This window comes from Colossoma macropomum, unplaced genomic scaffold (assembly GCF_904425465.1).
Source record: "Colossoma macropomum unplaced genomic scaffold, Colossoma_macropomum, whole genome shotgun sequence".
NCBI lineage: Eukaryota > Metazoa > Chordata > Actinopteri > Characiformes > Serrasalmidae > Colossoma > Colossoma macropomum.
In genome coordinates, this window is record NW_023494791.1 from 17,759,115 (window position 1) to 17,786,473 (window position 27,359).

Below are 27,359 nucleotides of genomic sequence, written 5' to 3' on the forward strand. Positions count from 1 at the left end.
ACTCTGCACTGAAGCAGCTAACGCTCCCTTTTGTACACAACCTGGTAAACACTCACAAGCCAAAACACACACAAGCCACGCTGCCTCAATGGCCCCAGTTGCATATCGCTTTGGTGGCAAACGGTAATGCGAGCAAAGCAGGAAAAGGTACAGCAATGCACAGAAGCAAAAAGCTCTTCTCTTTTCACACCTCCATAATAAGCTGTCTGATGCTTTGTTAGAAGATGAACAGATTTAAGAGGACGGGGAGGGCGGGGGGATGGGGGAGAGCATGGTGGGGAGGAGTGACAGTCGAGCATGTTCTCAGCGCAGAGCTACATTAGGAGACACGACGTCCCGGTTTGGTGTGCGTCGCTCGCGACGGCAAAATGCCGCGTGTCAGCTTCACCGGCTGAGCGCACGGGGAACAAAGGCTCAGTGAAGGAGGCTGTAATGATCTGAGAGACCTGCACAATGTCTGCAGAAATTCTCCCCGACGCAGACGCCAGCCACCCAGAGCAGGCCCCTGAAAGCAGGGCTAGACCCAATAATCTGTCTCACACTCATAGAGGGAGAGAGAGAGAGGGAGAAATCATGCTGAAAGTCTCTTGGTTGCTAATCCGACAATAGATGACTTCTTCTGCTTCTTTCAAAAAATTAAGCAATTAACCCCATCTTACCTAACGTCTCATCGTGAAAAACTTGTACCATTATGTCCCATTTTACTCTCAAAAATCTGCCCCCAAACATGCTTGTCCACATTCAGCATGGTAAGATGTATCAGCGCATAGTAGAGGTGGGAGGTACATATAAAAGTGAATACCACTGTGACATTATCTAATGGATTTTTAAGCCCAAAAAACATTAAAACACAAACAGACCCACCTAAAAGACAAACAAAAGATGAGTATGAACAGCTTTAGTAACTCTTATAAACTTAATAAGAAAAGTAAAATACTAATATTAACAACTGTTTTGTTATTATTATTATTATTATTTTTATTATAATCCTTACTATCATTATCAATTATTGCTTTTCATATAGTAATATCCTAATGTTATCATATGAACAGAGGAAAATAACTGATAAAATGATATAAATTGGAGTTCATATCTCACATCCCAGCATGTAAAATTAAAGCTTACTCTGTGCTTCTATGTTTACTATCATCATATAAAAGAAGCCTGATATACAACTTGATATTTATTAGTGGATGTACTGTGTTAGTTTCTAGTTTCTGAACGAGAATGCATACACATTCTGAACAAAATTCAGATCATGTTCTTTACATATTAAAATAAATGCAATGACAGCATTGAGAATTCATAGTACTAACAGAAAACAGTAGATTAAAGGGCAGATCTTTTATAAGTGTTCAGCAACTGTCTTTAATATGTGTCTGTTTATATACAATATGTATTACTAGCTTCCATACAGTAGCATCCTGACATGATCTCACACAAAAATGGGTGGTTAATTAAAAATCATATGAGGATGCCTCTCATTACCTCACAGTGTGACACCTCTCTCAAACAAATGTGAACATTCGAGAGACGTTCTTGGCACGATCGGCAGCGTTCCCAGTGCAGGTTGGAAGAGGGGAGATTTAGCCAGACAAAGTGGATGGACCTGCAACACCAGCAGCGCAGCATTTCATGCCTTGTTTGGTGGTGCCATGGTTAGCGTGCCAAGTGGAGCCTTTTAAGTAACAGGCAACTCAGTGCGGTGGCAACACATTAGAGGCTTAAGCACATGCTGGGGAGACAAATAGCGGCTCAGACGCTACACCTCATCCAGACTGCGTGGACAGTCTAAACTTGAAGTAAATAAGTTCATTATGGCGGGCTATGATGGCCAGACTGACCAGAGGGATCGCACCAAATTGGTGCTTAGCCCGTATTGGGGAGGCTGTAATCCTGTACAATCATCTATGTTCACTTCCTGACCAACCTTAATAACAAGTTCACATTCATATTTATCATATACGTATTATTATGGATGCTCTGATCCAAATTTTTACCAAATCTTATCTATTTAATATTGAGTTCTGATGTGATATTTGTATTTGCATAGATAATATAGCTATAATTTATATTTAATAGGTACTGTACACTTTAAGTACATTAATGTTGGCAAAACTAATTGAGTTTAGGTAAGACATGCTAAGGTGCCAGTTACTTTAAAACGTTAGAGTAAAATCACTTCATGTTTATGAGGCTGTGCAATAGAGTATGACAGTCTGAACTGACTGTGTCTTGTTTGTCAGGACTACACTTTCGATATAACCACTTTACACTTCCAGGCAACTTTTGTATGTCAAGTACTACCATGTGCAACATTAGTCTTATCAATAAGTATGTAATAAACATGCACATTTTACCTCTAACTAACTTAACTGCTGTTGATACATAGCATTGGAGATATGTTAAGTGACTGCTGGGCTAATTTCCTTTTTTTTTTTTTGCTTTAAAATGGTTCTTAACATCTGAAAACGTGCTTTGCTGCCTTAAGTCAATATCTGTTTGTCACCTCGTGAATACAGTGCAATGGACTTAACAAAAGATCAGAGTTTGATGAGGTTTAAGCCCTTAATCCTGAGCTAAAAAGGCTATTTCTGTTTTTCACTCTACACACTTCCTCTGTGAATGTGATTTCCCAATGCTGTTGTTACATTTATTTTAATATGTAACAAAGTCAAGAACTCAAAAAGTAATTTTGAACAAACATATGAATTGGAATATACACAAGTCATTTGCCTTAATGTTACTCAGATAAAACAAACGCAATCTGAATTCCATTCAGTATGTGCTTGCACCCAGTCTCAATCGCATTGCTTTTTTCTTAGTGATAGAAAAACACAGCAGCAAACAGAAAACACTGATTCCACAATCTGATGCATTTTACTACGGCTAACGTAGACATGCACATATTGCAAGTACTCTGGGGGCAGACTTCAACAAGTTAATGGGGACACCGCCAAAGTCTCTAGATGTATCGCAAAAGAGATGTTAGATATTACAGAGCTAACACAGCCAATACTGATCCATTAAAATATGGCTGGATCGGCTTTGATCACTATCTTTCAGATCAGATCAGGACATCCCCAGTCTGTAACTGTACTGAACAGAGAGTGAGGAGAGAACAGAGCGCAGGAAGCAGGTAAAGCGCTTGTAGTAATGAGAGAGAGTGAGGCGCAGTCTGTGGCCGCCGGAGTAATTAAACTCCCACACGGCTTCTTGAGGGGCGGTGGAGGTGAGCTCTCCTGAGGCTGCCGCCCATTTTGTGTGGGCTGCTGGGAGCTGCAGCACGCTGTGCTGCGCCGGACCTGAGGGACGCTAACAGATGAGGCCCTGTCATTGAAAAGGAGCCCCTGCCTTGTGGGAATCAGCTTTAAGCACTGAAAACTAATCTATAAAGGAAGACGGGGCCATCATGAAGTATGCCACACAAAAACACCGCATGCAAATGTAAAACGCATGCAAACACACTTGAATGCTCACCCTGCGTCATATTCACAGTCACACCCACTACCTGATCTCAGTGTTTTACTGTTCACACATGTACACTGTGAATATATGCTGTGTTTGTTAAAGGATCACTGAAACAAACAGCCTGTGCATAGGTCTCTACAGAATTAGCACTATTGTACACTGTTTTCTCTATATAGAAGTGAACATGTGGTAGGTCATATGCATCTTGCCCTTTCCAGCTGTCTCTGTGTCTATGTATACGTGGTGGAAAATAGGCTCCATTACACTCGCAAGGGCTTTCTAGAGTGCAGCTGTACCCTTAATAATTAAAAACTATGTGCGGAATTTAGATTAATCAAGCAGATGCGATATATATATACACTAGGATCGTTAAAAGCCACCAAATTATACTAAATATTAATATAAGCCAGACATCCCATAAAAACCAAATTATAGTACAGTGTTACCATCATAGAAAACAAAATCTGAAATGATAATTTTGTAAAAGAGAGAAAAACATTCACAACTGTATCCATTAAAGGGCTCATATGCTACATTTTTCTTTTATTTATTTTTTTTCTCTGTGGTCCAATTACAAAACTTGTATTGTAATTCATTTTTCACATGACCATTTTTAAACTCTACTTATTCATTAGAAAGAAACAACATGTTTTTGTCACTGTGCGTGTATGACTATTTAAATGACCTCTACTATGACTGGCCGCTCTGTAATGTGCTGCGCTCACAACTCAGTCCAGGCTGAAACATCCCTTATAACTTCAAAGTAGTATTAAACTGCCGTAGACTGAATGTGCAAAAGTTTTAAAACCTTTGATCAAATTATAGGTTTTGTTAAGTTAACACATCCCCTACAGAGAACACACTTCTGCACATTTTCTTGCACAATTACTGTTTATTTGCTGAATGCAACATATTTGAAAATGTGGAAGTGTGTTCTGTGCACACGTTATGGCACATTTTATATTTTATGCTTTATTTTTCTTCCAATATGTTAAACTCAGCAAAAAAACTAAATTTGTGCACTAAAAAAATAGCAGGAAAATGCCATATTTTTGTTTGTCCCTTGTACATAATACATAAGACTGTGTGTAAATGCATTGGTTTTTGTGACAACATAAAAACAATTCATTCAAAACACTAATTTCCATCTATGAATGGCATGGACTGTTGAGTGAATGCTATGTTTTGAAACTTAACAAGATTTACATACTACTGCAAAGAAGCTTTTTTTTTGGAAAAAAGCAACCTTTGTTTTATCCTTTAATGTAACAACATTTGATTCCAAATCATTTTAAAGCATTACTCTTGGTCTATTCATCACAAGATCTTCACACAATACGAAATTTTAACAGTGACAATACACAATTAGCCGACATACAGCTGATTTATTTCATCACATACAATGCAGAACGCACCTGCCCTACAGACTATAAGTACTAAGATCCGGTCTGTATATTACTGGCACACCTTAAAGAATGCATTCCCGATCTTGTCAGGGAACACGATGGAGGCCTCTTTCAAGGGGATCTGGCCTATCAAGAACATCCACAAACCCATATCTGGAAGCTGATACAGCAGCAGTGATCGCAGATCATTTTTCATGTACAAATCTGCTTTGGCCAGGACATGCAGGCAGGCGGCAGAACAGCAGCAGGCAGGGCAAACATGACTGCATCCTGGGGAGGGGGGAGGGAAGGGGGGGTTACTATCCACCACTACCCCTCCCCTCGGCCAGGACCCCGCCTTGGGCCTTCCTTCCCAGTTGCTTGGCCAGCTGAGCAATCAGGTCAGCCGGCTCTTCCTGCGTCGCCCCTGGTCAATTGTTCCCCCTCCACGCCTCGTGTGCGGCCCACAGCTGTGGTGAAATGATGTCATATCTGCTCCTGTGGCAGGCGGAGTGTGTCACGGCACAAACACAGAGCAGAGGTTGAGGTGACTCCGCTGGGAGACAATGAGCCGGGTTCGGTTACGCCAAAAAATTCTGATGATCTCGGCACTTCGCACGGGAAACGAAAAACATATTGTTTTTACAATGGCTCTGATGAGCGTCTCTGACATTTCTCTTTCTTTAGTTTCTGCATCAGGTGGCTCCTGCAGCTGTGGGATATAAAGAGCTACCGCTGGTTTCGGCTCTTTTTTTCCTTCCCTTTGTTTAGAGGGATGAGACAAATATTATTGCGCCAATCAATATGCTCTCTCTGAGGATGGGTTATTGGGCTGGTGCATGTATTAGTGGCAGCGGGGCCATTGCGCAGCCATTATATTCACTGAATCACTTCTCTAAGAGATAATCCAGGCATTAGGAATGCTTGGAAGCATATAAACAAGCAGGCACACAGCTATTTGTAGTCTGTCTCATCGAACAACTAAAGACACACGGAGTGGAGCGATGTAATGCAATATCTATAAAGTCTCTGCCACGGAGTTAAGAGAACTCAAACTCCAATAACGCAACTCTAACAGCAGAAAATGTAAGACAGCTCCCCCGCCACCTGAGGTGATTACCATGCTCCTCAGCCAACTGATTCCAAATGAATAATTCACTGCTTCAGAACATGAGAGGCTTCCTAAAACACAAAAGAAAATAGTTTGAACATATAACACTGACTGAGAGTTTCCAACGAACACTGCAAGCTCAGTCCCCCCACGGCCCTCAGCCTGAGAGGAGGGGGGCTGTGTGTGCCGAATGAGAGGCGGAGGGTCTCTCGGAGCACGGCCCAAATGAATGAAGCGTGGGTGCTTTTTTGACATGGGAGTACAGAGCGTATAAACAAGCAGGTGATTTGATTAAGTGTGTAATCGAGTGAGTACTGGAGCCCACACTGGCCCCAACTCACTCCAACATTCGCACTGCATTCACACAGACCGGCTCACAGGAGCTTCTAATGAGGGCCTTCACACCTAGCAAGCTCAGAGTGTAGAATACACGTCTAGCAAACTCATGCATAGCCAGCTTCCAGTCTATCAAACCCATGGGAAGGAAGCCAAACACATTCATTATTATATATGATGTCATTACCATCAGATGTACAGCTGCGAGACACAACATTTGCAAAGCCTTTGGAATTATCTAGACTGCTGCATGAAATGCATCCTATATGTGATCTGACCATCTTCTTCAAGCCATAATAATAAATAATTGCAGTATAATACACACATTTTTCACACATTATAAGCAACATTTTATACGGACATGTCTTTGTCAAACAAATGAAAGTATATTAAATTTAAACAATGAAAGCCACAGATGGGAAGAATATGTGAATGTCTAGGACAAGGACCCTTCAAAAGGAGGGTTACTACAGGTGTTCCGATTAATTTAGCTCTGGGTTTGACCTGCCAACCCATATAAAAAGACACAACATTGATTACCTGCTCTCCACAACACAATTTTTCTGACCAAATGCAATATGGTCTGATCAAAGGAAATTTCAGAACAGAAGAAAAGTTGAAGCTCAAAATACTGGAAAGGCTTATAAAATGATTTCTAAAGGCTTGGGCCTTCATCAAGTAGGTAGTTTATAAATGTAATAATGTAAGAAATTCAGCACTGTTGCTATTCCTATTAAGCGGCTGTCCAATAAAAAATAACACATTGCTGGATGTTTCAAATTTACTAAAGACCACCTGGAAACAACAGCTGTATATCCTTTGATAATGTTTTTGGAAAGCTCCACGTACCATGGTAGATACACCTACTCTGCAATCCTCGCACTACATGTGAAGCATGGTGGCGGGAGTGTAAGAGTGTAAAAGTGGTGTGGGGCTAAACCTTTTGCCAACAACTAGTTAATAAAAATATAAGGATTCACATACGTTTTCCATGAACAATCTGAATTGACTTATTTGTATTTACAGACAACTCCAAACCCAGATAATTCCAATTCCAATTCACAAACACCTCACAATCCTTCAAAAACATTTAGAGGTTCTAATTCTGATGAATTCCAAATATTTGTTTTTTAAGCTACATATTAAATTAGCCAACAAGGTATCATATGGTTAGCTAGCGTTTTGAGATTTGAGATTCTTTTTCTTTGGCTTTTCCTTATGATGACCATATGATGATGTCAGCTTGAGGATAACTAACTAACTAACCTAAGTAAGTTCTAGGGTTTCTCAGAAATGTTAATGTTCGGCTGATAAATCTGACATAAATGGAATTGCGGTTAATATTAATTAAGAAATGAGATAATGAGAATGCTAAAATAAGAAATTTATTATTTATTATTTATTATTATTATTTATTTGTAAAGATGGAGATCTGCTGTCCAGTAATCTGTCTGCATTGAATGAGAGCTGCTTGAAAATTGTAAATAATTGTAAATAAATGTCTGCGCAGAGTTTGGAAGATATACATATTTATAGAATCTCAAACTTTTCTGTTTTGAGTTAAATTAATGAGACATTTTCACAGATAAAACTGTAAATTTGCAGCACATTCTACATATAAAGTGAGGAAACTCTCACTGAATTGTTACTGGTAACATTCTCCCAGTACATTTTCCATTTTTAACTAATGTTTTCCTGCAGTGTACGTTTGTTTGCAGGTTGCACGTCAAATTCCTGCAATATATGTGCTGATCAGAAAAAAAAACTGGCATTCATGTTCCATGATTGACATGAACTTGAACCTTGATCTGAAACATTCAGATGAAGAGAACTCTGTCAATAAAAAGCCCTGAACACCTGCCCACGTCTTGTCTTATAAAACACACTTGAGCAATTTGTTAAAGCGTCTTCGGAGTTAATTATTGACAAAAGCGTAGTTGCCATTTTTGCGTTTATTTGATGTCTAGGTAAACGTAAGAAAGAAATGCAGAAGGCACTCGCTTATATCAGTGCAAACATGACTGCTCCAGTCTGAACTATATGTACCCTTTCAATTGCTTTCTTTATCAGTTTTGAAATAGGCTCCTGCACGCCCTTTTAATAAACATGACAGATTCTCTTGTACCACATGTCCTTGACGCACAGCTACAGAGCTGAAAAGTCTTGACCACCTTGAATCATATTTGTATTCACTTACATGTCAAGTAGAACTACATAGAAATCACCTTGATATCACTGAGGAACTGAAAAAATGCAATGGTAGATTAATTAGTGTTAACAGGGACACATACGGCTGTCTACCAGCCTTTAATGTAGATAATGCCAGCAGCTCTAAATCTGAAATTTAAAGCAGGTAAAAATTCACAACTATCTCCTCTAGAAAACACAAAACATTTTTTTTTCCTGAATTAAAAACAAGCAAGTGTGTTTTACATAATTTTTCTAATTTATGGCCATGAATGTGAGCTTATGGTGCAATTCTGACATCCAGAAGGAAGGGTGCTTTCATTTTTCAGTGGCTGAACAAGTTTCAATAATAAATGCACCACAAAATCTCAGAAAGAAAAGTATGAAACTGAAACTAGGGTGGTACCCACAATGGTACATTTCAGTACCTTTAGTCAGGGAACATAAATGTACCACAATTCACACACCCCGTCTCGTCTACAGGCTCTTTATTTTATTGTTCTGTTTTAAAACATTAGGTTTTAAAAAGGTACAAATACATACTTTTATACTGGGAAAAACTTATTTAAGGTACACAGTTGGACCTTAAAACCACTGTTGTACCTTTAAGGGTACATTTACATTGTTTGTACCTTGATAAGTGAAAAATGTGCCTGCACAGTACATTTATTTCCAACAGTGCATAATACAAACACTATAAACATGATATAAAACAAATGCTCAGCTAGCTTGTGAAAAGTGATGATTAAGAAGTGTAAAAATGATCTTCCTGCACATTTCTTTAAAATATATTTAGTAAAGTCATTTCATGTTTCAGGTTCTGACATGCAACTGTAAACAAAAGATTGCCACTCCTGGTGAAATTACACGTGTTATTGATTTTCTAACTGAAAACACACATTACATATTTTAATGTACAATTACTGTATATTTGCTGAAATTAACATATAGGATAGAAATGTGGCCTGTGCAAAAGTTATGGCACAATTTATATTTTTTTTCTTCTATTTTATTAAAATATGTTAAACTTAGTAAATAAACAGAAAATATGGACCAAATTTCAAAAAATGCCATATTTAAGTTTGTTCCCTGTAGAGGATATACTAACTTATTTTCTTTTAGAAAATCAACAAAACATGTAATTTGACCAACGTTTCAACTTTATCTGTATCATTATTGAATGACTATAGAAGAATATTATAGACTTTACAACAACAAAACAATCACTCAGCAAACGTGCCACTAATAAATTATTAAAGTACACAAGGTGAGCAAATCAACTGCACTTTTTTAAATGACTTTGTGCACTGATTTCTTAGTTTTGTGTATTGTTATTCCATCACAAATGGAATAGAAAGAACGCTTTCAAAGTAATGTCAAGTTAGTCCGTGTGTTCCATGCCTTAGGAAAATTTATCAACATATGAGACCATTTGTGTAGAATGTGTTGCTTGTTAATCATTATTGTAATATTGCCCTTTGCCGTTCTGATATTACAAAAGGCTGCAATATGCAAATGAGCCCTCTAACAAATCACAAAACGTTTTATTGCATGCTGTGAGCATCCTGATCAGTTTCAGATGAGCGCTTCTGTGGGAGCTTTCACCAAGCAAGGCATTCACATGATTCTGGCCAAAATAATACAGGCTAGTTTTTACCAATATGTGTGTCATACATTGCAAAGCATATCATAATGACAATATCTAGCAAAATCATCAAAATATGGCACATTGTCTATATTGTACAGCTATTGTTTATGCTATATTTAAAAAAATCCCTTCACACATATGCTCACATTTCTTCCTTTGGAGATGCGGCCCTAATGAGCCAATAGAGTAGACTGTGATTTACATCTGCAGAGCCTGTGCCTACATGTGATGCCCTGGCGGAAGCGGATGAGATCATGTCTCGGCCTGCTCTGAAGTCACGAATATTTACAGCAGTGGCTCCATGGCAGCTCACACATCAGACAACAGACTCTGAGATGCACTGCAAGACACAATTCATTCAAAAATGGTGACCTGAGGAAGCTACTCATGATGTTTAAACACAAACCTGGTACTAACTGACTGTATCAGTTGTGCAGGCTAGAGGGTAATCAGACAGATCCTTGCTACAGGCAGGTCTGCGGCGCAGTGTAGGTCAACCACAGCGGAAAGGTAATTGAAGAAACCTCTAACATGGCAGTGAACGTTATGATTCATCGCAAACGAGCTCGGTCAGATCAATTTGCTCCATGGTTACCTGTGTGTCTGCGCACTAACAGATCCAGTGCCTCCCTCCCACTCTGATCTGTTTTTGCCACTAATGCTATTTGTCTCTGCTCCCCAGCCTCAATCCCCTTTTGAATGGTGGACTCAAGTGCTCATTTGTCTGCAAGAGCAAGGTTAAAAGTACACAGGCAGGGCTGTGGCTGGAGCACCGCCGCACATCGAGCCCCGGCAAATTCATACATGTTATTTATGATCCATATGACCGTTGATCACGCTCACTTAGCACAGGCTGAGGCTCATGAGGTGAGCATTCAAAGCCACCACCCTCAAGGTAAAAGTCCTCAGCAGTGAGAGTCACTTGGTTACGAGCACCACAATAGGCTTCATCAGGCCATTCTGCAATTGTCAAACCAGAATCTCAAGAACTTATTAACCTGCATGTTAAGGACAAGTGGGACGATGATATTTGCACTGAGAACAAAAAAAAAACCACAAGCTGGAACTTTTCAGAAACTGTTGCTATTTGTGGATCTACAGAAAGTGTGCTAGTACAGGATTTTTTGCATGTTTGATATGTGCTCTCAGAAAGAGGGAGAAAAAAATTAATCCTCTTAAATTCTGTTCCCATAATCTGATTTGCTGTGGTTGTTGGTTTTGTTCAGTGATGCCACTCATGGGCAGCCCATGGTGACTTTACACCCATGTTTCCTCTTCCTGAGGTCAGCATGGTCTGTCAGCAAAACAAATCCCAACTCACAAATGAGGCTTAGGATAAAATTATTATGATTAAAACAATTTTCCATGGCAACCCTCTAACCCTGTGCAGGGTCCAGATCAATGACCTACTTAAACCATTTACAAACAGGCAACTACAGACAAGCTTAACCCTATATTTCTTCAGTTCAGGTTATCTATCCTTGATTAAAGTGTAGGAACAGAGAAATTAACACACAGGCTATGATATATTGTAATGCCGAAAGCAAAGTGGGTTGATTGATATACAGATATTGTTGCTTTCAAAAAAACATTATTTTCCTACATCATTTGAACACAGCTGTCCTTTACATTGTCTGAACATTTCATGATGAATGGACCAATAGAAATGCTCCAAAATAACTTGTAATAAAATAAACGTCTATTAAAAGTTACAGATATTTTTGCCTCCTCCTATGAGGTTATTATTTCTGACATACTTGCTTTTTTTTTGGACAGCGATGATACCTGAAACTAAAAGCTCGGTGGTTGACTAAGATTTCAGATTCCATGCCATTTTCTCCAGTGTATTTGGTTTAATGGCCAGTGTTGTTGCGTTTAGTTTTTGACTGCGTCCCAGGCTGGCCTCTGACGGGCTGAGGGTTAAAGCTATTTAAAGAAGACCCTAGAGCCCCTAGCAAACCTACCAAACACACTAGCACTGTACAACAGCAGCTCCCAGACAGCTGAAGAATGGCTCCATTATTCATAGACACACACACACACATACACTGAGGCACAGGCACTACTGACCTGCTCCTTGTGTAACCCATTTCCCCACCACTGCCTACTGGAAATTCCCCCTACTTTTGTGGACGTGAGCATTAAACAGCAAACACTGTGACATTACAAGGGTTCTTTGCTGATAATACATTTTGCCAAATGCAAGTACTTAAATTTCATTAATGCCAAAAAATCTCTAATTAGTATCTCCAGCCTTTAAGGGCCGCATACTGCATCTACACTAAGACATACATAAATGAACGTAGCACTTAACAAAGCATGGATGAATTTAATCATGCTTTATCCCCCAATCATTTCTTCTTTTGTGAGGAGCAGGCTACATATGATTACTAGGCTAATTGGTTTATAATCTTTAGCAATCTTCTGGTTTGACAAAATAATCGCCCAGTGCAGTGTGTATGGGCAGCGGGAAAGGTTGTTCATTTTATTTTACTGAATAAAAATGAGTGTAGAGAAAATTAATTATGGTCTGATGAAATGCAGGTATTTGCCAACACAGGTAGCAGCAGTCACAGCATAGCGTTATGAGACAGCAGCAGAGAGAGCACGAGCTCAGTGTGTTTGAGAGGATCAGCAATTCACACAGCTGGGAAGATCATGGTGTAAAAGTGTACGGTCAGTGCGTCAGGCTTCAACAGCAGCGTAAATTATACCTGACCATTAAATACAGTTCACTCATCTGCAACCCCTAATCCTAGAGCAGCAGAAGGAAAAAAAAACGCCTACTCCGTTTGTCCCTTTTGCCGCGGTCAGTGTCTCTAAACGAACAAACTGTGCGTGTGCGTGTGTTTATGAAACATCAGGAAATACCAAGCCAGGCATTCCAGCTCGTCAGCACCTCTGTCTCTCATGTGACTGGAGACACACAGCCTAGATTGTGTGCAAGTTTGCTCATGGAGCATGATAAGAAAATTTGGTAAAGTGAGAGAGAGAGAGAGAAAAAGAGACGGGGGCCGAGAAGGAGGGGAGGATAATCTGATATGCATGACTTGAGGTTTTTCCCAGCTTCTCCCTTTCTTTTCTCTGGCAGAAATCGCAGGTTGCATCCATAATTTACAGGACGCTTCTCTCTCCTGGCAGTCTGGCTTCTGCAGCTCCACCGGCCTGTCCTCATTAGCATAATGCAGATGCCACCAAAAAATCTTTCACCTTCGAGCTGTTCCCAGTCTCATCAGTATACAAGGCTGTGGCACGAATGTGGTTTACATGCCTAAAGAGGCTGGCGATAAAACACTGAACACGCTACATGTGCTGTTGATGCAACCCTGGCATTTTAAAAAAAAAATTTTTTTATTTTTTAAAACGGAAAAATCTCTAATCTCAGTAATTGGGCCTGCCATTAATGATCATGTAGAAAAACTGACACTGGCTTTGTGAGAAGGAACAACAAAGCAGCAGAGTGATTTGAGAGGCCCCGCTGCTAATTATGACTCATGTCGTACAGTGCGTTCTGCTGCTTGCTCAAAAACACTAAATAAATTTGGCATTTGCCAGCACTCAGGAAATATGATTGCCTTACACAATAGAATTCAGCCAGTCCTGTTTTCTAACCCCAATTACACCATTTCAGAGAGATCAGCGAACAGTCATGCCACGCAAGAAGCATGTGTGATTGTAAATCTGTGATTGCGGTTAGAGTCATTAGGAGAAATGAGCAGTGAAGGATCATCAATCAAGCACCTTACCAGAGGATGCAGTAGGTTTCTTTGTTTAGTGTTTAGCAAATCCACTCCTATGTCCTCATCAATCATAGAGGTGGTCTGGAATGGAGAACAAAAACACACGGCCTAAATGCCCCAGCCAAGCGGACAGCGCTGCAATAATCAAACATCAGTTCTGTACAGTTTTTTGAGCCCAGCGTGCAACTTTAACCTGATTAAAGAAAACAACATTCCACAACTCCACAAATGCCAGTTTAAAAGCACATCACACCACATAAGGGCCCTGAACAATGCCAGGGCGTTTGGCGAGTGACAGGGAAAGCACAGCTTGCTAATTCAGATGCATTTTAGATACAATTCACATAAGGTAATGCACAAATTCCAAAAGCATTTATGAAAATATTTTGAAAGTGACAAATGCATATTCTGCAATGTGTTAATTCGCTGCTCAATAATATATCACTGTGTCAAATGAAAGACACATGAAATAAGATTTGTCAAGTTCCTGGGAAATAAGCCAACGTTAGGCAGCTATCAAAAACAGATTTTGTGCTATGGTTACAATAACAAGCAGCCATCAATGAAGACGACTAATAGGCAAAACAAACGAATCTAATTAAAAACTACAAACAGCTGACATCTCAATGTATTCTGTATTTATGCGCTGGAACACAGCTGAAGTTAGAACAAAGCTACAGGATGTAATGTTTGCAAATCAGCATTGCAATGTGAACCTGTGTAACATATCAAAACTAAATGTAACAATATTAGTGCCCAACTAACTCACAGACCCTCCACTGTGTGCTAAGAGAGCAAACTAATCAAGCTCAATTTTCATGATGAGTTTCAGTCAGTACTGTAACAAATCATGGGCTTTCACATCACCGCCAAACGTACATAACACTGTGTCAAAATCCTGCGGCTGATTATAGTTTCAGTATGAAATGTTCTCCATATCCTGCGGCTTAATTCAGAGTGTGTGTTGTAGAGCAGGGGTTTGACAACAGTCTAAACATTTGTTCTCCGTAGCAGAACACACTCATTCATACGGAGAGGCAGATTTAAACTAGGACCACATTAACCAACATGAATACTGATACAGCAATTTTAAGCAGGTGAGAATTGAGATAACCAATAATATTAGCTCATGTAATTTTATATGAACAATAATTAAACAGACTCCAGTAGTTTTCAGTAAACAATGTGGATTTATATCATTATCAGATCTCAAATGTCACATTTCTTAGACTCAAATAAACAAAGGACACTCAGTCTCAGATAACACATATATTCCTACATGCAAAGCGTGCAGCTTCTCAGAATTCTTAGCAGTTTTGCTGTCATGGTGATGTTTTGTGTTCAAATTATTATATCCTGTAATAGAAGTGAGCTGATACTTATGACATTTTCATGATACACAAGACATAACACGATATTCTGACACAAATACACAATGCACTAGTAGTGCCACATCAAAACCTCTGGCACAAAGATTTTCATTCAACATTTCACATACAGCACTGCAGTAAATATAATTAAACCAGACTTATCACGCTCTTATTTTCATGAAACATGCAGTTGGTCAGTGTTCTTAAAGTACTGACGATATCCACAACATATTCAGAAAAGCAAACTGTTTATCACAATAACAAAATGTATCATGATGATAAAATATCGTTATATTGCACCAGCCACTAATTATCAGCGTTTTATCAGTGGGACTTTCACCAAAACCGACTTGCGGGTTAGCGGTTGAATGATGTATCGGTCAAGCCCTAATTTAAACAAGCAGGATGAACCATATTAAAACTATGATCAGAAATTGCAAAGACCACCATTATTTAGTATGACTGTTCAGCTGTTCTCATGCATTATAGCTGTTCCAGCATGCATAGCAATGGCTAGTAATCTAATATATGGCTAAAGCCGAGGCAGAAAGCCAACCTTTCACATCAGAGGCTTGTGTTAACTCAGCACAGGGCCTGCAAAGCGTGTTTATTTCTTCAGTGTCTACTATCACCCTCTTCAGCCCCACACGGCTGTAATTACATATAAATATTTCAAGTCAGCTTTTGGGTAAGTGAAACTGCTGATATTCTAATGGGCTCATGCTTGGACTATTAATGGCCTCGTTACGGCGACTGTATTTTTAACTCGTTAATACTCCAACATTTTGGAAAGTGCTGGTCTTGTGACATTCTCCTTGAATTTGTACTATAAACTGAAAGACAACATTAAAAACACCTTCCTCTATTTATTATTGCCCACACTTCCTCATTTAATTACAGTTAATTCTGGCTGGCTAATGTGATCCTTTCATATATTTGCCAGCGTTTGAGGCAAATTAAATTGGACATATCACTTTAATTAAGTAAATGTTATTCAGTTTTCCTATCATGGACGTGAAGAATATAATGGTGTCCCTCACTGGAGAGCATCCACAGGTTTTATTCGGGATACTACAGCCGTAGGACTTGCTGAAAATAAGTTTCAAGCACAAGAATGATACAGTTATTCCTTAAGGAGCAGCGCTGCTCCAGATTTTGCTTGAGCTACTACTGCTTTAATTGGTCCAATTAGGTTATTTAAGCAGATTTCTAGTGGCACATTGCTGTAACGTCTCTCCGTGCCTTTACGTAAGCTTGTTATAATGACAAAGTGAGCAAACGAAGCCAGTGCAAGCGAGCGCGTTGCTCATACACGCGAGGCCCGCTAACCTTAAGGCACAGTCCACATGATGCAAAGATACAGAGCCATAAGACACGAGAGAAAAGCGGGATGTGTGAGACTGATGATAAAAGGGAGAAAAACAGACAGCGGGAAGAAAAGACACACACTGCTAAGGCTTGATTATCCACACTTTCACACTCACCGAACACAAACTGAGAGACATCTAAGACGGACCTCCCTCAGTTCTTGGACTGCACGGGCGCTCAGATGGGCTTTTGGATTGGGCTGTATTGTCTGTGCTCCACACTCATTAGCTGAGTCAAGGAGGGACTTACTGGGGTGTTTAGCTCGCTGAGCTTGTGTGGCAGCTCAACAAGCTCTCCCAGCTGGAGCACCGCACTCTCATCACAGCTGCACACATACAATTAGTGCAGGTGCAGCCAAGGGGCGAGCAGGCACAACACACACACAGACACACATTAGGACTCCACGATATGGACAAAATTCCACATTGTGATTGTACTGCTTCCTGCTATGATTGCAATTTGCCTTGTAATATAACAGAAACACAATGGTGATATGTAAAGATGGTGTATTAGTATCAGCAGAAAATGCTGGATTGGATATCATATAGAAAAAAAAATGAATCCGACCCAAAGCCTGAAATAGCACACATTGGCATTGTGTGATGTGATGTTGTTACTTGTGCATTTCTTCCTGTGGGCTAAGTAAAGTGTCTGAGCATGATAACCTACTTTTAAATGCTCATCTGAAGTAAAGTGCTTCAATTCAAACTAGCTCATTTTAAAGCTTAATAGCAGCCTTGGGCCTATAACTGACATTAACAAATATCGTGATCATTTAAATAAATGTCGATATTATGCAAATGATCATTCTTTCATTCTATTTCATGTACTGCTTTGCCTTTATTAAGCCATTTTCTTTGTACAATTCATTCTGCTCTATTATTAAAAATATATACAATAGAAAAGACTGCACTTAAATATAAGCTAAACAAAAAAACATTAACTGTTTATCTACATACGTACATACCTTATTCGCCACACGCAAAGATTATGACGTGGATTTTCAGTCTCGCGAAAAATGCTGGAGCAAATGAAACTATGAGACTTTGGCACGTGAGATCTGAGCAGCAGAAGGAAGTATAATAGACAAGACTGACCAGAAGACCACTGGATATTAAGAATATAGATATCATTATGAATTAATACGTAATACTAGAAGCTAGCCCTAGTTGATAACTGTATGATAACTATACTACCACTGGGGAAAATGTAAGACGTATAGTAAATCTCTGTAACGATTACATGTGGTACTTACTGATTCAGGGTCATGATGATATCATTTATTACAACAATTCTGCAGTTGATAACTGTTTGTGTAAATTTACATTATTGTCCAAGCTTGCTTTATAGTTTTTAAAGATAAAATATCAGATTCATATCATATCAGTCAATATTCAAGATTTCAATACCAGGATATCAGAAATAAAAGCAGTATTGTTTTATCTCTAGTGCTATAACATGGTTGAAGATTGGTCTGCATTATTTTTGTGAATGTCTTGATTCATCTAAACACCCACAGAGCACTTGTGAGCAATGTCTGAGATTGCTGTGGACAGTTAACAAATGATGTGTCGCATTAGTGTTGATACGGTGTTTTTGTTTTCCACTGGAAATAAAATCTGTGACATCATTTTCAACAAATACTTTATTCCTTTTTTCTGGTTCTGCTTTTGTGAAACAAAAAGCCTCCTATTAGTAGGGTTTGAGTGTTTAATGCAGTTCACAATCTCCCAACAGAATGGGAATATTCCACAGATCCCAGCCAAGCCTGGCATTCCGTTCCATCATGACGCAGAATTAGTCTGAACAAGAGCTAGGATTAAACTTACTAACTGCAATTTATAAATATCCGGAGAGAAAAATGGAATGTGGGCATATGCTTTTCCCCCTGACCTAATATTGATGCTAAGAGCTCTGCTTACAAAACATTATCACAGAGCTGCGTGCAACAGCAAATTACACGACAAAAGCGGTGCAGCGCTGATTTGCGAGTTGTTTATTTTGGGGCCTCTAGAGGTGAAATAAATTCTGCCGGTTTCAGCTTTGTCTCTCCGCCACACGCAGTAAAGGCAGAAAGCGGCGACTCTCTGCAGAATATCTCTCATGCTGTGATCGTCTTACATCAGGATTAATCTCCAGTGGATGCCATTAAGCGGAGCGGCCAGCAAAACACGCAACGCACACATCTGAATAATTCATTTAGGGCTCAACTCGCTGGAGGGATTTCTTTTTTTTGTCGTTTTTTTTGGTCTGTTTGTGTGTGAACCCTAGCCTTGAATACTGGAGCACCCATATGTTCGTGTGGGCGAGAAGAAGGTGAGCATGAGAGGGGCATTCTGCAGACATTCAGCACCAATTAGCTAGTAGGTGCCTTTGTGTGTGGTGTAAACCTTTGTTTACCTTCACACACGGTGGGTCACGGAGCTCATGTCTGCTGAGAATAAAGACTGCGGAGTGTTTCCTCGGCTGATTGGGCCTCCTCCGAAGGCGCAGTGGAATGAGACATCGCACACACAATTAAATACAACTGCTGATCATATGAGCGTGATGCAGGACTTGGGGAGAGAAAGCAGCCTTTCAGCACACACTCTACTGGGCTCGGCTGAATACGATAATGAGGGGGAGAAGCGAAGCCACAAGGGTCATCAATGGAAGAATAGCAGCTATCGCCAGCACCCAGTGTAAAAACTTAGCTCTGGCATTTTGCTGGGATTACATTTGAATTTCAATCGCAGCCGTTTGAGAAAAAGCACAAGACGACGCACTCGTGATCTCATGCGCATGTAAGTCCCCGGGGAGAGGATAAATCTGTTCTCTCCAGCTATGGATCAAACTGGTTTACTTTAGTCCGAGAGAGAACGACAGGAGGACGTGAACACATCAAATACAGCTGAGAGGCATCCTCCACTGTGAATAGACTTAATTGAGCATAAGATCCCATGTTGAAAATCTATGTACTTCTGAAAGAGAACCTGAGAGTAAAATACAATACCAACATATTTGCAGTGCATTGGTATTACCACAGACTACCTTCAAAGCCATTCAAAGCCTATTATCAGTAATCATCTACTAATTATACTAACAATGTATTGCCAACAACCTGGATCCTGGAATCTGGAATTAGCGGAGTTTCTAGAAGTGTGTGTGTAATTGTGTCAAATAGGACACCATATTACGTTGAGTATATGAGTTTTAGCTAATTTTGAGCATAACTTAAAAACACTAGCCAGTACATTAAAAAGCAAACACAGCTCTGAACAGCTGTACACATACAATCATAATATTTTTCACTAAAACACAAAAAAGGTTACTTAACTGCAGAAAACATGTGTTTCAGTAGTGACAATTCTTAAGGTTACACACAGATCTTCAGACTTTAGGACACATTTACTTCAAAACAATGGGATCTAACTGCCCACCATGTGGACACTGGGACAGGGATGCAGTCTTACTTCCTGCTCTAAAATGCAGGGGTGTTTAAAATAAGGCTCTGCCTATGGACTGAAACTCTGTATTTCGTAGTGACATGAAAATGTAGTACAGCACTTTTTTGAATAAAGTTATTTTATTAAAAATTAAACTAACTAAATTAAAAAAATTCAACTTCAATTGAAAAGAAATCAAAAAGATTAAAAACAAACAAAAACTGAAACATATAAAAGAGTGTAAGTATTATTTTTCAAGTTGAAACGCAGGTTTGAGACATTACATGTTCAGACACACCTTTCTGTTAAGAAGCACCCGCTGCTGACACAGACATTCAGTTGCTCAGTTACACAAAAACTGTATAATGTCCATAGAAAATCACTGCCAAATAGAATATGATGCTCTGATGCAGCTGCACATCAGCCAAAGGTCACCATGCCCAATATCAAGCGTCAGTCAGTGCAGTTGTGTTCTCTGGAGTGAATGAGCTCGACTGAATACCTTTGGGATGAGTTGGAGTGGCATTTGTACCTGACCTCACTAATGCTCTTGTGGCTAAATGCAATCAAATACTCACAGCAATGTTACAACATCTAGTGTAAAAGCTGTCACTGCACCAAAAAGGGGGACACACTCCATATTAATAGCCTTGATTTCGGAAGAAACAACATTCGACATATAGAGTATACAGTATATCTATATGTCAAATATATATATTTCCTTTTTTTTAGATTTTTAATTACTTAGCTTGGCAGCTGGAAAATGCCACAGTAGCCCACAAGTTCACAAGGGCCCTTTCATTCAAACTCCAGCAAGACAGGCAAGCGGCCAAGCCTACCAACCACCAGCATTCAGCCAGGCCTCTAGCGCTGGGCCAAGTCGAGCAGACAGCCACAGACATGCGCGCGGGCAGGGGACTGACTGACACTTTCACAAGCATGACGCCGGGAAGAAAAACGCACAGAACCGTGGTGGCCCTCCCTCCGCAGCGGAGCCTAAACGCACCTAACAATTACCGGGGCTATTTTCTCTGGAGAGCCAAATCCCTGTTTATTGGCATCTAGTTGTCAAAGGCTCTCAGTGTCGGCCCTCAGCAGGCGCCTCCCAAACGGTCAATGGGGCGAGATTGAACCTAACTCGACAAAGATGACTGGGATTCCAGCTCAGGCGGCAGCATTCTTCTGGCTGGCTCCTATTAGAGGTTAGAAGGCTGCTTCTGAAGGGATTAAAACAACTCTCACTCCCTGAGGGAAGGTGCTTCTCAGGATGGTGACCTGGGCAGTAGCTTGTAACTTTCCAGTACCAAGAGCTGTAGTACAGTGTTTGGATCCTAATGGGGAAAAGAAGTTTTTTTTTGTTTTTTTTTAAGCGCCACCCAGGGAACGTTTCTTAATGTCTTCTAAAAGAGTGCTACATATCAAGCTGTAAATTTGTGAGTAACGAGGATATAAACCCAAAAACACAAAGCACTCTGAAAAATAAAGCATTGGCAGGCTTCAGTGCAGATGTAATGTAGCAGCATCTACAGTAAAAAGAGCTTTAGACGCAAACTGAAAGAGTGAAAACTGAAAAAAAACAGGCAGTAGCAAACTGCCCCTGCTGGAGCAAGGTCACCGGTGCAAGCACACAAAATAATTTGGTGCTTTTGGAAAGCGGCTTCCTCCCTGGTTTCATCACCTCATTCTGCCTTTGTTAGTGCTCGGAAATGCCTCGAGTGAGGAATGAAAATACTGGCATGTCCCTGCAGCTCGGAGAGAGTGGAGTATTTCTGCAGCTGCACTGCGCCGTGCGCTCGCCTCATCAGAACAGGGCCGTCAGGTCAGGTTTCCCCCACAGATAGTCATGTTAACCTAAAGAGCGTAAACACCCACATCACGTTTCACTGTGAAAGCATCCGAACCATGAGGGTTACGAGACAATCTTTACAGAACACCAAGCACACTCCCTCCACCACACCCCCTAGTTTTTAATTTCAGACGTAATATAACAAACCAGTCTCTTGTATGCACTTCACGACTAGGGCTGTTGTCAATATAACGATAGTGGGATATTTCATAAATAAACTATTGAAAATACGCAAATCGACAGTCATGAGCATATCATTTATCATTACACAGAGCCTGTAGGTAAAAGAGAAATCGCTACTTCATTCAAATCTGAGAGTGTGATATTTATAACATGTAAAAATACATAAAACACATGTAATAAAGAAAAAAAAACACGCTGAAGGAGTACAAGGACGCTAAGTCATCTGCAGCAAATGCAATGCTTAGGAAAAAACCAGCAGCACAATGAAGCTTGATTGCATCTTTTAAAAAAAAAAAAAGTCTGCAAAATCAAATTCTTAAGATGTAAACAAAGTCATGCAGACTGCTTTGATATAAAATTTGACATTCTAGAAAACTTACAGATTCACAATTGTTCACAGTGGTGGTGATAGGAACCAGACGTCTAAAACTCATATTTTCAGATTAACCGCTATTTCACCATGATCAACACTGCATATATAAACAGTTGACAGAGGACACATTCATGGGTCATTTTGGATAGTAAACAAATAGCCATATTTCCATCGTAGACTCACACTGTGTAATGCAGAAATTTTGAAAAACCAGTGAAATTCCCCTTTAAGGCTTGTATGTTCAGGCATCATTTGCAGGCTACTATGACAACTGATCATAACCCTGTTCAACACAAAACAGATGTCAGTTTTGTATGTTTGGTGTGCTCTTCATTGTTGTAACATACCATTACGTATCATGGCGCTTGTGACATCATGCTTTTGTTTAAATTTGCTGCCAATTCCCAATAAGCCAAAATCACAAAACGTTTACAGAAGGATGGCTGTAATTTCGGACATGGATGAGCTATCCACGTTTTCCGCTCACATCTGCCAGAAAACGAGGCGTTTCCAGAACTTAATGTCAAAGGCGGGTGTCGAGGAAAGTACGCGTGTTGAGATGCTGGGTGAACGGCAGAAGGTTCGAGCCGTCAATCTAACCCCGGGCACGCGAGAGGTGTTGGCAGTGCTGACAAAAATCTCTCCTCTCGCTACTTTGATTTGAATTCTGCTCCCACAGTTCAGATGTCACTGATACGCCAGCGCGTCACACATACCAGTGCGACTGTAAATGAGAAGTGAGGGAAAACGCTGCGACTCTGCATGCAGCGACATTCCTTTGTCAGTAGTGTGAGCAGCAGCCCTGTCCTGGAAGCACACACACCACTGCTGAACATGCATTCATGTTCTCACACACAACACAGGCGTCTTCACAAGTGGTGCTAATGTAAGAGGCGAAGTTAACCCGTTCCTGAAAACACTGTGTAATTTTATATATCAATTATTATTTACTCATGGTTCATTAAAATAAGCTGAGAAATCTGTGTGAAGTCAATATTCTAATCTTTCAATTAATACCACATTTGTGCTTATAAGCGGTTATTGTCAAGTGTAGTCATAATTTGTAAAAAGAAAAACAATCCTTTGCATTTTTGGCAAGACTGTAAAAAATTGCCATAAATGTTAATGTAATGTGACTAATATGTAACTAATAATATGACTGTGCAAATACAATTATACAGAATAGCAAAACAACAATTACATTTCTTCTGCAAAGAACAGAACATAGCAATATTAAATGAAGCAAAGAAATGCAAGTCATTACATAACAAACTATACAATTATGTAATTACATAAAAAATTATGTAATGTAAATCAATGTATAGCAAAACATAATTCAAGACTACTGAGCATTAAACATTAGATCAACAAGACTGAACAAGTTTAAAGCAGCTCTGCTAATCTTCTCTCTTAATCTTCATGGAAAAAAAAAAAAAAACATATTATTGAAGCTCACTTTCTGTGCCGCTGCATGTGGTGGCATCACGACCTTATTGTCATTCCTCTGTGCTTTCCCATTAAGTACACTGCTCCCAGTAATTTCAGATGAGTCAAACTGCCTTTCTGGCGCGCTCCAATTAGGCGCTGCGCAGGCCGAGCTTTTCACTGCAGCACACGCTGTACTGTGGGCATGCGAGCGCCCAGGCCTTTTTAGCCAGCGACAGCGGGGTGACGGTGATGACATCGAGATGGCCCGCTTGGAAGCCTGAGGGCCACATTAAGGAGACAGAAATATCTCCCTCTGACAGACAGGGATACATGACGCTGCGCGTGCAGCTGTCTAAATGTTGCCCCTGTCTTTCTTCTTTTCTTTCTTTTTCTCTCCCTTACTCTCTCTCTCTCTCTCTCTCTCTCTCTCTCGTAGCTTAAGCACACTGACTTTTCGTACTGTGGCTGAAGTGCGAGAGGTCAGGCCAGCAGTTGGACGTGAGCATGCGAGATGGATGGGGCTGGAGCCGCTGCTGGAGCCCACTACATAACCCAGAGACAGGCTCAGACGTTCTCAATTAAGCAGGTCATGGTGCTGAGAATAATTCACTCTCTGCTATCTCGGGTCTGGAGAGCACAACAAATGTGCTGCAACTCATCCTGCCACGCAACTATTCACTTCTCAAAACAGTGGTATCTGTTTGTTTGCCTGTCTGCGGCTGTGTGTGAGAGAGACCAGGGGCAGGTATTCAACTGTGTCATCAGACTGCCTGTGATGTTTGTCAGTCATAGATGTGTAAATGTCAGTGTGATAAACACAGAGCCTCTACATCAAATGCACTGACAATTCACATTGGGTTAGAGAAGAGCTGATACAACTCAATTAATTGTGACTGTAGTCTTAAAGTGATGGTTTGGTGAAAAATCACATTTACACAGATTTTCCATTGGAAAAAGTACATAAAAATTGTGGACAAAACTCTTCATGATCACTGCTACCAGGGATCAACGCTTCCTACTGCCCAGTGCCTCTGACCCTAACATTTTACACTGTGGCTACTAAAAATCAACAGTGTGCATGGGTATTCAAGTACTTGAACACTGAAATCACTACTCGACTTTTTGTTGCGTTACATTGCGCAAAGACTGAGAAAGTATACAGATCAACCAGTGACATGGTAATTTTATGTTTTTTAGAACTGTAAAACGTGAAAGTTTGCTCATATTTGCAAGTAAATATGTTACTTTATACTAGCTGTACTTTACTGCTCCTAAGTGTGAGTCCTTTAACACGGACGCATTGCCAAGAATGTGCTTTTAAGTATGTGATTGAGAAGATAGGGGTAGTGTGGCTTTTATCGATAAATAGGCTGATGTTACAGCTCAAATATATATTTCTGACAAACTAACATGTTGGCACATCATCTACTGAAAAAGAAAAAAAAAACATGATAAATCTCCATCAGCATCCAGTGTTGAAGCAGTTAGCTGTGGTTTTAGCTCATTAGCCCATCTGAGGCAGTCTGTGCTGTGCTACTCATTCCACCCAAAAACCTACTTACTTTTCTCAGCTATTCTCGAATAATAGAATATGCTTTGAAATGTATTTCTTTGTGTGATGGTGCATTTTTGTGCAACACTAGTGCTGCCACCTAAAAATGGTAAAATGTTCTGCATTATTTTCAGCTGTTTTTTTCACTCGTTTTTTCCTTCTCCACAGTTAAACAGATAACCATCCAGGAGCTCTTACAGATACTCAAAATTAGTACACCTCTACACCTCTAAACTGCAGACCTCTACTAAAAATGCATGCTTTGGACATTTTTTATGTTTTTTTTTCTCTTTTAACAAACCACCAGACAAGCTGAATCCTCACACATTCATAAAAATCCACCATTAAGAACAAAACATTACTTTTCACGCTCCCGGGCACGATCCAGAGCCTGTTTGACCAGACAAAGAACTAACTGCGTCAAATCAGATATTCTGGTGGAGTTTGCCAAATGTAACATTAATATCACAGCGATAGCTAACGTGATTAAAATCTGGCTGACTATAGCATGAAAAATGAGGATCGCTTCACATCATTCCCTGGTTTGACTGGTATAATAAAAAAAAAAAGAGTGGATATGGGGGACTCTTGTTTTCAGTACTGAAGCATGCTTGTTTACTGTAAATTCAATGTATATATGATAAACATGTTTATGTAATTCTATTCCACAGAATCTTAATTATGGTCACTAGATTCATTGGCTTGGTGGCCTGAGTGGACAGTGCAAATTTTTACACTGATGTTTTTAGCTATGCCAACATACTTCTATGCAGATACTGTATGGTATACTGTATTCTCATAACAGTATGTCATACAATATTAGCAACTACATAAGGAAGTGTCTTTGAGCTGTAGTTCAAGGCAAGTATGTGATGACTTAAGCAAGCAGTTTGCGTAGTGCTAACTAGTGAAATATCTGCTTCCATTACTTCACAGCAATGTTAGCATCATGGCTCCAGTGCAACACTAAAGAATCAAACTTCACACACCAAATATGTCTTGGCAAATCAACTACATGTGAGGTAAGGGGAAGATTGTGCAAATTTAATTGCCTGCCAGACTATCACTTTAAACTTTTTAAAAAAACCTACGCAAGTTAAAATTAGACAATGCCAACAGCCTCCAGAAGTATTTCCAAGAACACTCTCCTCCTTCCTATGTTCCTAAACTCCTAAATGTCAAGCACCATCCTCCAATGTAATCAGAGAAGACTCTGAGTTTAATAGCCAGTTTGCAATACCTTCTGTTAATTACACACACATCAGAGGCCCCTTTGCCCGCCTTGCGCTTCATTAAGCCAAACATGCAGGCCTTAAACACAGGCTGGACACTTTTCCACCTCCACTGGTCTGGAAGGAGAGGAGCTGGAGGAGGCCTCGTCGCTGATGAAATCATTTCCATTCTGATCTGGAATCTCCTGCTGCTTTTATAACCCTCGCCTGCATTCCTCCTTCTTCTCGCGCATTCACACACATCCTTACTGAATCTATAAAACATCCCCCCGCACTGCAGCTACTTAATTGCTTTGTTTCGGCAGGCCTGCCAGGGGGCTGGAGACGGGGCCACGGCCAGCCAGCACTGGCCATGCACAGCAACATCTGCAGGTGCTGCTGGAGCGTCCAACCAGCACAAAGTCCGGTCCCAACCAGGAGGAGCCGGAGGAACAGAAAGCCAGCCTGCAACATCTGTCTCTCTTTATGGAGTTCATAAAGAGCCCGAGTCTGAATAGGGAGAATGAAAATATACGATTGGTGAAGCAGTGAGTGGACGCTGAGCGTAGGATCAGGATGACTGCTGTCAGATACCGGTAAAATGGAGCTTCATCAAGCGCGGGCGGCCAAGACGGTGCACGCTGACTGCTATGCATCACACATAAAAATTGGAAGTGCAATAAATACACATTCTAATGCAAGCCTGGGCTGAATCATAATAGGCT

The 27,359-nt window shown here is 40.2% G+C and overlaps 1 protein-coding gene across 6 annotated transcripts in view; it reads right to left on the reverse strand.

Moving 5' to 3' along the window:
• The window catches only part of zmiz1a (zinc finger, MIZ-type containing 1a), a 145,106-nt gene that overhangs the window by 82,632 nt on the left and 35,115 nt on the right, over window positions 1–27,359 (reverse strand). Inside the window, exon 3 of one of the 6 annotated variants that reach the window (XM_036574185.1) lies at window positions 13,885–13,959. The exons of the other annotated variants lie outside the window; for them this stretch is intronic. The gene's annotated coding sequence lies outside the window, so the exon portion shown is untranslated. The remainder of the gene's footprint in view (window positions 1–13,884; window positions 13,960–27,359) is intronic. 6 annotated transcript variants of the gene reach the window in all.